Genomic DNA, 11,563 nt, shown 5'->3' on the forward strand with positions numbered 1-11,563 from the left:
ATGATAGTGCAACTTATTTGTGGCACTGCCGTTTAGGTCATATTGGTGTAAAGCGCATGAAGAAACTCCATAAAAGATGGATTTTCGGAATCACTTGGTTATGAATCATTTGATGCTTGCGAACCGTGCCTTTTGGGCAAGATGACTAAAACTCCGTTCTCCGGAACAATGGAACAAGCTACTGACTTATTGGAAATAATACATACCGATGTATGCGATCCAATGAGTGTTGATGCTCGTGGCAAGTATCGTTATTTTCTGACCTTCACAAGATGATTTGAGCAGATATGGGTATATCTACTTGATGAAACATGAGTCTGAAATAATTGAAAGGTTCAAAGAATTTCAGAGTGAAGTGGAAAAATCATCGTAACAAGAAAATAAAGTTTCTGTGATCTGATCGCGGAGACAAATATTTGAGTTACGAGTTTGGTCTTCAATTAAAACAATGTGGAATAGTTTCACAGCTCACGCCACCTGGAACACCACAACGTTATGGTGTGTCCGAACGTCGTAACCTCACTTTATTGGATATGGTGCGATCTATGATGTCTCTTACCGATTTACCGCTATCGTTTTGGGGTTATGCATTAAAGACAGCTGCATTCACTTTAAATTGGGCACCATCAAAATCCGTTGAGACGACGCCTTATGAACTGTGGTTTGGCAAGAAACCGAAGTTGTCGTTTCTTAAAGTTTGGAGTTGCGATGCTTATATGAAAAAGGTTTTCAACCTGATAAGCTCGAACCCAAATCGGAGAAGTGCGTCTTCATAGAATACCCAAAGGAAACTGTTGGGTACTCCTTCTATCACAAATCCAAAGGCAAAACATTCGTTGCTAAGAATGGATCCTTTCTAGAGAAGGAGTTTCTCTCGAAAGAAGTGAGTGGGAGGAAAGTAGAACTTGATGAGGTAACTGTACCTGCTCCTGTGACGCCGTCGATTCAATCGTACACTAATCATGCACGCAAATGTGTACGATCAAGATCAGGGACTCACGGGAAGATATCACAACACAACTCTAGACACAAATTAAAATAATACAAGCTTTATATTACAAGCCAGGAGCCTCGAGGGCTCGAATACATAAGCTCGAAAACACAAGAGTCAGCGAAAGCAACAATATCTGAGTACAGACATAAGTTAGACAAGTTTGCCTTAAGGAGGCTAGCACAAAAGCAACATTGATCGAAAAGGCAAGGCCTCCTGCCTGGGAGCCTCCTAACTACTCCTGGTCATCGGCGGTCTCCGTTACGTGATAGTAGACGCCCTCGGTGTAGTAGCAGTCGTCAAAGGTGGCATCTGGCTTCTGGACTCCACCATCTGGTTGCATCAACCAGAAAGAAGAAAGAAGGGGAAAGGGGGAGCAAAGCAACCGTGAGTACTCATCCAAAGTACTCGCAAGCAAGGATCTACACTACATATGCAACATTATCAAAGAAAGGCTGTATATGTGGACTAGGCTGCAGAAATGCCAGAGTAGAGAGAAGGCCTAGTCCTATCGAAGACTAGCATCTTCTAGAAACCACCATCTTGCAGCAAACAGGAGGGAGTAGAGTAGCATAAAGTAAAGTAGTAGTAGTGTTATCAACCTCGGCCAGAGATCATTTCTCGACTCCCTGCGAGAAAGCAATCCCAGAGCCATACTATCCAATTATCATCACAATTCAATTCTCATCACCATCCAATTCTCATCACAAGTATCCAGTTCTAGTTGTATCGACCGGGATACAACTCCGAGTGTCCGTTACCATAGGACAGGCTATCGATAGATGTTTTCTTCCCTGCAGGGGTGCACCAACTTACCCACCATGCTTGATTAACTCCGGCCGGACACACTTTCCTGGGTCATGCCCGGCCTCGGCCAAACAATACGTCGCAACCCGACCTAGACCTAACAGAGAGGTCAGCACGCCGGACTAAACCTATGCCCCCAGGGGTCATGGGCCATCTCCCCGGAAACTCCTGCACGTTGCGTACGCGGCCGGTGAGCAGACCTAGCCTCCCTTATACAAGAGAAGGCGTAACCAGTCCAACCCGGCGCGCGCCGCTCAGTCGCTGACGTCTATTAAGCTTCGGCTGATGCATACGACGCAGAACGCCCATACTATGCCCACGTGATGGTTAGTGCTATCAGGCCAGAGGCCCCTCGGATCAAATATCCAAATCGTAGTGGATTGGGAACGCGCGGTAACAAGTAGAGACTCACGAAAGATGTGACCCCGTTGCCCCGTCTTGAGGACTTGCGGCAAGGGCTAAGAATGCCTGGCCACGCCTCATAATTATCTCACGGGCACCTTCCAGGCCAACCCGACTCCTCATCACTCGCAATTATGCTCGCGCGGGCACCCCTCAGGATCGACCCGTCTTTAGTAACATGGTTCAGTGTAAAGTCATAGTAACCATAGTAACTGTGTGTTTAAACATCAAGGGTAAAACCCGAGGAATCACCCCCGGTGAATTCCACTCAATGTAATCATCAAGGTGAACGTAAGAGGAATCACCCCCGAGGTTCACACTTGAGGGGTTGCACGACAGAGTCATATCGGAAGTGGTTAAAGCCACTTCTCTGTTGCAGGTTATCTACAGATGTACCGGGACTCTTCGTTTATGGTCCTCTCTACAACGCGTGGAGAATCGAGGCCTATTTACGGAGGTGTGTACACGATTGGAGGCTACGGCGAGGGATACTTTTACCCAACATGGGTGGCAGCATGATCTAAGGATTGGCCCCCTCCATATTAGGCGTTATACGGACTCTACATGTTTCGTTGTAATTCGCCTTTCTATTTTTATTTTGTGTGAGAGGATCTTATTTGGCTGTGTGCATCTTAGTCATGCAGAGGCCGGGTGTAATGCTTAAATCTTTTAAGTAATAAAGCGCCCCTTTTCGAAAAAAAATATCAGAAGTGGTTAAGGTGGAATCACCCTCGATGACCACGACCGAATAGCTACACTATAGGGTTAACATCAGAAGTGCTGTAGAGGTCTCACCCTCGGCGCTCGATAGTAACCCAGCAGTGTCGAGCAACTAAGGGGAAAGTGATGTGCGGTGCCGGGGCCTGGTCTTCAATCCCGTTGATCGGGTCTTCAATGATGAAGCAGGGGCAACAAGGACAAGGTGGGGGTCACTGATGGATCACTAACCAACCTATACTAAGCAGTTTAGGATAAGCATGTAAGGTACAATAACAGATACAAAAGCAGGCTATGCATCAGAATAGGAGCATACAATAACAATAGCAAAATCTAATGCAAGCATGAGAGAAAGGAATGGGCGATATCGGGATGATCAAAGGGGGGGCTTGCCTGGTTGCTCAGACAAGAAGGAGGGGTCGTCGGTGACGTAGTCGATCACAGCAGCATCGGCAGCCGCCACGGGGTCTACCGAAGAGAAGAGGAGGGAGAAACAGTAAATACATAGTAAGCAAGTGCATAACAGGACAACAGGCATAGCTAGACATGTTCTAACGCGGTGCTACACGATGCCAGCAAGGGGGGAAGTCAACCGGGAATGTTTTCCCGGTTCCGGACCTGTGTCAGACAGATGACCAGAGGGGAAAAGTTCCATGTTCAGCATGCTAGGGGCATGTGGCAGATGAACGAACCACGTATTCAGATTCGTTGGATTTTTCTGACCAACTTTGATGTAGAAAACATTTTCATCAGAGCTACGGTTTATTTTCTATTAATTTTCTAAGTTTTATTGAATTTCCAAATTACTGGATTTATTTTAAATTCGAAAAATAAAAGCAGATTAAACTTTTGTTACCTAGTGCTATTCTAGCCATAGAGTATGACAGTGGGGTCAGGGTCAAAGTCAAAGGTCTAGTCAGATGTTGACTGAGTCAACAGTGAACAGTGCAGTGGGGGCCATCTGTCATTGGCTAGGTGATATACAGTCAGCACTTTGACTGGTCAACTAGTCAAGGTGGGGCCACATGTCATGGACATCAACTAAACTATTCTAGTTAATTATATTAACTAGCCGGGGTCCACTTGCAAAAGCCTTAGACTAATTAACACCTAATTTAGCCTAAACTAATCAAACCTACTAATTAGGCCGGCCATTGGCAGCGGCACAGCCAGTCCTGGCTGTGTGGTTGCCATGGCTAGCACGCAGGAGGCTCAAGCCACGGCGGCCATGGCCAACCGTGGCAGTAGCACTAGGGAGCAGCAGTAGCGGTAGAGAGCAGCGGCCGTGAGCAACAGCAAGCGGAGCAGGAGTGCAGCGACAGCAGTAGCAAGCAGAGCAGAGTAGCCATAGGAGCAGCAACGCAGCACAAGGAGCAGCAGGGGTGCGCTAGGCGGCGGCAGGCGACGCCCAGCGAGCAGCGGCAGGCGGAGGCGAGGCCAGGACGGGCGCGCGGCAGCAGCAGTATGCCGCAGCAACAGACGGCAGTTAAGTAGCAGCAGTTCACGCACGCACATATGTACGCCTGTACGCGTATGCGTACGCGTGATGCGAGCTCGGATGTGCTCGGGGACGGCAAACGTCGACCGAATCGAGGCAGAGGAAGGGGGATCTGGAGGAGGGCTCACCCTGGGGATGCCGTGGACGAGCTTGGCGAGGCCGGGAGGCGCCGGTGGTGGAGATCGACGGTGAGGTCGCGCGATGGCCGTAGATGAGGAGGAGAAAGAATGTGACGGCGGTGGCGCCCCCGGTCCCGATCCAGTGTCGAGGAAGAAGAGCCGGACCACGACGGAGCTCCCGGACTTGTCGGAGCGGCGAACGGGCGACGGTGGCCGCGGGCTTCACGTTGGCGAGGCCATGGCGGAGAGGAGAAGCAGAAGCGCGTGGGGGAAGGGGTTCTGGTAGGGAGAGGGAGAGGCGGAGAGGGCGAGGGGAAGTAGATAGAGTTGCCAGGGGTGTCGAGGGCGAGGCCCTTATCCATCCACGGGCTCCTGTAGCGGCGCGGACGACAAGCTGGCTTGGCGAGGACAAGCGAGCGCGGGCACAGTCGGAGGAGCAGTAGGAAGGAGGAGACACGGGTGTTGCGGGCTGGTCCGTCCAGTTTGTTAGATGGGCCATAGTGCCTAGTAGATTAGGCCATTTTATTTTGTACTTTCCATTTATTTATTTATTTCCTACTTGTATTATAATTGAGCTACTAAAAGACTTTTGTTTAACACAAAACTTGGCACAAAAATACCGCGCAATATTCTGGGTTGCTACAAAAAGTTTCCAAGCATTTGGGAGTGCTTAACTATTTTTGGAAATTGAAAAGGCCAATTTAAATGTTTCTAGACCACTAAATAAATTTCAGTGTCACTTTGGGAATCCAAAAGGGGTTGGTTTCAACATGACAATGATCAAGGGAATTTATAGAATATTGTGAACATTTTAGTTTTGATATTTTGAAGACTTTAAATTTTGACTTCTACTTAAATTTGAATTGAACCGGATTGAATCAAAGGCGGATGTAGCAACAGTGAAAATGATGACATGGCACCATTAACTTGGGATTACTGTAGCTTAATTATCCGGGCGTTACAAATCTCCTCCACTATAAAAAATCTCGTCCCGAGATTTAAGTGAGGAAGTAAAGAGTAACTTCGGGAGAACTGACCCTTATAGGGTTAATTATCTGGTGAACAATTTAGGGAATGAGGCAGAAGTATCTCTCGAGTTGAAACTTAATAAAACATCAAGAGCAAAGTATGATGGTACAATAGGAAGCTTCAAGCGAATGGACAAACGATTAATACCTGAACAGAGTGTGAGAAAGGGATTCAGAGCATCGAGAATAGATCATCTCTCGGAAGGTAGCTCGTGACATGATACGAAGCCAAATGCAAGAATATTTCAAAATCAAAGATATACAGGAGATTCAGGTTTCGATCCTGTGGAACTGTGGGTTATGGGCCCACCATGTGGGTTAAAAGTGAAAGGGCGCTGATATCTTGCACGATCATGATAGCAAGGCAGGTCAAAGGATAGCCTGTCAGTTATGTCGGCAACAACGTCGGTACCAAGGGCAAGGGACGAAGAGAACCGTTTTCCTGCTCGTTGAAACGAGAAGGACCAATAGGCAAAGTTCTCGTCCATCGGTGGTTACCAGAATGTCATCAACAATAGTAACAAGGTCTTACTGACAAAGTTGTACACCGAGGTGTTTACATCAGCAGGGAATTATTACTGTTTATATCATACAAATCACAAGGAGGGTTAAACAAACCAATGAAAAGGAAAAGTGATTATCAGATTTAAACAAAACAATGGAAAGGAAAAGGGTGTATACACGAGTATTAGGTGTATCTCCTTCCCAGGAGCAAGCAGAGCGGGATAATCATGACATGACTGCAAGTAGTTAACCAACTAGGGAAAAGGGGGGAAACTCATGATGTTACGCATACAATGGTGTTTGGATAGTTGATAAGGAAACATTTAGCATGAAGCTTACAATGTTCTTGTTGATGAACGAAGTACCATAGTCATGCTTCGGGATAGCACTGACATGGTCACCAGGTAAAGGTCAGACTTTGGATACACAAATGATCTATCGGAAACAACTTATAAGGTAAGTCATACAATTTCGGCAAGGAAAAGATGAGGATGGGGCCCACGGGCTCAGCAACAGTTCATCGAGGGGGCAAGGATGGTATTTCTCATCATGAATTGGATTGATAACCTGGAAGAGCTCATAATATTGATGGTGATCACCACATATTTATCGAGAGGTTTCATGAAGATGTAATCAATCGACGATGACATCAAGTCAAAGGAATGATGAAGCGAAAGGTTATTGGAACCACGGGTACAACACAAACTCAAAATCAAGCTTGTTATTCAAGGCAAAATGATATGACGAGGAAGATCGACGTAGGCTTAGCTCATCGTCTAAAATTGTTCTGGGAAGAAGGACCAGGTAGCACAGTTAAAATTGAACACGATAATGATATAACCGATCAGACTAGGAATGAGTTGAAGGGCTATTAAACTCTCAAGCAACGAAAATTGCTTAAGAGTTATTGAATTAGGGTGTGGAATTTATTCACTTATCGGTGTTCTCGAGTGACTAATAACTTAGAACCCGGGGAAATCTGAAATCGATGAGAAGCAATACTAGATGAAGACTCATAGGAAGCAACACATTTCTTTGTTATTCTCAAAATACCGGATGGTAATACTCGAAGGAAGATCAAAATAGAGGTTACGGAGATGTATTGATCTATAAAAGGCAAGTGCTTAAACTTGTCTGAGAAATGAAATCGAAGGAGAACAATTTGGTCAGAACCACCTTTGTAAATGATTAGACCATAGATACAAGATGAACTTATAACAAGGGGGGTAATAATATTTTTTTTACGAGAAGCTTCCATGATAAGACCTACATCGTCTCCATGGGCATGAACGCAAAGGTTCAAGGTCGACTCCCACTTCATCAATGCATAACTTTTCATTCACTTCACATTTTCAAAGAAGTCGCAATGTTGGAATTTTATCTAGCAAAACACCAGAAGAGTAAGACTCGTGAAAAAAATCTTGAGTTCACATGGATTAAGGAAGGCATAAGTTCAACCCATCGGGGCATTTTTACGAATCTATACAACCATCAACCAAGCAAAAGATACGAGTTCGAAAGCAGAGTATCGAAGTCAAAGCAGATGATACAATATACCGAAGGTATTATGTATCAGGGAAAAACTGATAAGATTTTGGATGCGAAGGACACTGTCGGATAACAACCCAGCAAAGGATCTGGAGATTCATGACAGAGTTGATGTGAGTATCGGCAATCAATCAGATGAAGAAGGGGATGCAAAGGCATTGGCTTATAAAAACATCTGAATAATTCGATGCTTGAGTACAAAGGAGTTATGATTTCAAGACGAAGGATCAGAAGTAGAGGCTCTGATCAAAAGATGAGTAAGTTGAAAATACTTAGAGGTGTACCCGATCAAATCTAGATTGGACAAGAACCATCTCATATCTGGAAGGATGTCTAAGCCGGAAAGAAAATTTCCAAGGATTAATTGATGATTGCGAGTATTGGCACACACACTGAATCCATAGGACTAGAATGACAATCACAAAGAATTTTAAAGAATATTGCTAGACATATGGAATTAATCCTAATGCAAGCAAGCAAGGAGGATCAAGAGCAATAGGTTGCAGAGGATTTTGAAAGATCAGATAGCATTTTCAGGTATTTGGAAAGGAAATAAACAACTGGGGATGAACGAACCCCGGTTAAGTGAATTATCCGCAGTACAAAAATAAGCTGCAAAGCACAAGGCACAAAGGATCCTCGAAACAACAGAGAGTACTAGTGGTATCTTGTAATAACAGGAGCAACTAGGGATGAAGGTACAAGCGGCAAGGCTGTTATTCAGGGGGATTATCGATGGTCAGGAACTGCAAGGCAGTTGGCACAAGGTCTCGAGAAACATCGAGGAGTATCCGCAGAATCTTCTGGTAAAGCAAGCGGTCATCGGTAATGCCGGGGCTCTCCGGGAGGAAGTGGGTACGAGAACCTAATGTCAGAGCTAGTAAAAAGTTTAACCCGAATAGACGAGAGATCAGAGTCCCAGAGTATAGACGAGGAATAAAAGATACTAAGACCACCCAATGGCGATGTGGGCCCGTAAGACACACAGCCATGTTAGTAAAAGTTTTGTAGTGACTAGACTCGACTTCGGCCACGGAGTTGGAAAGGGGGCTACCTACAGGCAGTTAGTTCTGATACCAACTTGTGATGCCCTCGATTCAATCGTACACTAATCATGCACGCAAATGTGTACGATCAAGATCAGGGACTCACGGGAAGATATCACAACACAACTCTAGACACAAATTAAAATAATACAAGCTTTATATTACAAGCCAGGGGCCTCGAGGGCTCGAATACATAAGCTCGAAAACACAAGAGTCAGCGAAAGCAACAATATCTGAGTACAGACATAAGTTAGACAAGTTTGCCTTAAGGAGGCTAGCACAAAAGCAACATTGATCGAAAAGGCAAGGCCTCCTGCCTGGGAGCCTCCTAACTACTCCTGGTCATCGGCGGTCTCCGTCACGTGATAGTAGATGCCCTCGGTGTAGTAGCAGTCGTCAAAGGTGGCATCTGGCTCCTGGACTCCACCATCTGGTTGCATCAACCAGAAAGAAGAAAGAAGGGGAAAGGGGGAGCAAAGCAACCGTGAGTACTCATCCAAAGTACTCGCAAGCAAGGATCTACACTACATATGCAACATTATCAAAGAAAGGTTGTATATGTGGACTAGGCTGCAGAAATGCCAGAGTAGAGAGAAGGCCTAGTCCTATCGAAGACTAGCATCTTCTGGAAATCACCATCTTGCAGCAAACAGGAGGGAGTAGAGTAGCATAAAGTAAAGTAGTAGTAGTGTTATCAACCTCGGCCAGAGATCCTTTCTCGACTCCCTGCGAGAAAGCAATCCCAGAGCCATACTATCCAATTATCATCACAATTCAATTCTCATCACCATCCAATTCTCATCACAAGTATCCAGTTCTAGTTGTATCGATCGGGATACAACTCCGAGTGTCCGTTACCATAGGACAGGCTATCGATAGATGTTTTCTTCCCTGCAGGGGTGCACCAACTTACCCACCATGCTTGATTAACTCCGGCCGGACACACTTTCCTGGGTCATGCCCGGCCTCGGCCAAACAATACGCCGCAACCCGACCTAGACCTAACAGAGAGGTCAGCATGCCGGACTAAACCTATGCCCCCAGGGGTCATGGGCCATCTCCCCAAAAACTCCTGCACGTTGCGTACGCGGCCGGTGAGCAGACCTAGCCTCCCTTATACAAGAGAAGGCGTAACCAGTCCAACCCGGCGCGCGACGCTCAGTCGCTGACGTCTATTAAGCTTCGGCTGATGCATACGACGCAGAACGCCCATACTATGCCCACGTGATGGTTAGTGCTATCAGGCCAGAGGCCCCTCGGATCAAATATCCAAATCGTAGTGGATTGGGAACGCGCGGTAACAAGCAGAGACTCACGAAAGATGTGACCCTGTTGCCCCATCTCGAGGACTTGCGGCAAGGGCTAAGAATGCCCGGCCACGCCTCGTAATTATCTCACGGGCACCTTCCAGGTCAACCCGACTCCTCATCACTCGCAATTATGCTCGCGCGGGCACCCCTCAGGGTCGACCCGTCTTTAATAACATGGTTCAGTGTAAAGTCATAGTAACCATAGTAACTGTGTGTTTAAAAATCAAGGGGAAAACCCGAGGAATCACCCCGGTGAATTCCACTCAATGTAATCATCAAGGTGAACGTAAGAGGAATCACCCCCGAGGTTCACAGTTGAGGGGTTGCACGACAGAGTCATATCGGAAGTGGTTAAGGTGGAATCACCCTCGATGACCACGACCGAATAGCTACACTATAGGGTTAACATCAGAAGTGCTGTAGAGGTCTCACCCTCGGCACTCGATAGTAACCCAGCAGTGTCGAGCAACTAAGGGGAAAGTGATGTGCGGTGCCGGGGCCTGGTCTTCAATCCCGTTGATCGGGTCTTCAATGATGAAGCAGGGGCAACAAGGATAAGGTGGGGGTCGCTGATGGATCACTAACCAACCTATACTAAGCAGTTTAGGATAAGAAGGTAAGGTACAATAACAGATACAAAAGCAGGCTATGCATCAGAATAGGAGCATACAATAACAATAGCAAAATCTAATGCAAGCATGAGAGAAAGGAATGGGCGATATCGGGATGATCAAAGGGGGGGCTTACCTGGTTGCTCAGACAAGAAGGAGGGGTCGTCGGTGACGTAGTCGATCACAGCGGCATCGGCAGCCGCCACGGGGTCTACCAAAGAGAAGAGGGGGGAGAAACAGTAAATACATAGTAAGCAAGTGCATAACAGGACAACAGGCATAGCTAGACATGTTCTAACGCGGTGCTACACGATACCAGCAAGGGGGGAAGTCAACCGGGAACGTTTTCCCGGTTCCGGACCTGTGTCAGACAGATGACCGGAGGGGAAAAGTTCCATGTTCAGCATGCTAGGGGCATGTGGTAGATGAACGAACCACGTATTCAGATTCGTTGGATTTTTCTGAGTAACTTTCATGTAGAAAACATTTTCATCAGAGCTACGGTTTATTTTCTATTAATTTTCTAAGTTTTATTGAATTTCCAAATTACTGGATTTATTTTAAATTCGAAAAATAAAAGCAGATTAAACTTTTGTTACCTAGCGCTATTCCAGCCATAGAGTATGACAGTGGGGTCAGGGTCAAAGTCAAAGGTCCAATCAGATGTTGACTGAGTCAACAGTGAACAGTGCAGTGGGTCCATCTGTCATTGGCTAGGTGATATACAGTCAGCACTTTGACTGGTCAACTAGTCAAGGTGGGGCCACATGTCATGGACAGCAACTAAACTATTCTAGTTAATTATATTAACTAGCCGGGGTCCACTTGCAAAAGCCTTAGACTAATTAACACCTAATTTAGCCTAAACTAATCAAACCTACTAATTAGGCCAGCCATTGGCAGCAGCACAGCCAGGCCTGGCTGTGTGCTTGCCATGGCTAGCACGCACGAGGCTCAAGCCACGGCGGCCATGGCCAACAGT

At 46.2% G+C, this 11,563-nt stretch overlaps 1 long non-coding RNA gene across 1 annotated transcript; it reads right to left on the reverse strand.

Moving 5' to 3' along the window:
• Positions 1-1,201: 1,201 nt before the first annotated feature.
• On the reverse strand, positions 1,202-10,780 carry LOC119324155. The gene is made up of 2 exons (XR_005156781.1): positions 10,718-10,780; positions 1,202-1,324 (listed from the first exon to the last, which is right to left on the reverse strand). It is a non-coding gene; the product is annotated as an uncharacterized LOC119324155 (long non-coding RNA).
• Between the last annotated feature and the right edge of the window lie 783 nt (positions 10,781-11,563).

Source organism: Triticum dicoccoides, chromosome 6B (genome assembly GCF_002162155.2).
Source record: "Triticum dicoccoides isolate Atlit2015 ecotype Zavitan chromosome 6B, WEW_v2.0, whole genome shotgun sequence".
Classification (NCBI taxonomy): Eukaryota; Viridiplantae; Streptophyta; class Magnoliopsida; order Poales; family Poaceae; genus Triticum; species Triticum dicoccoides.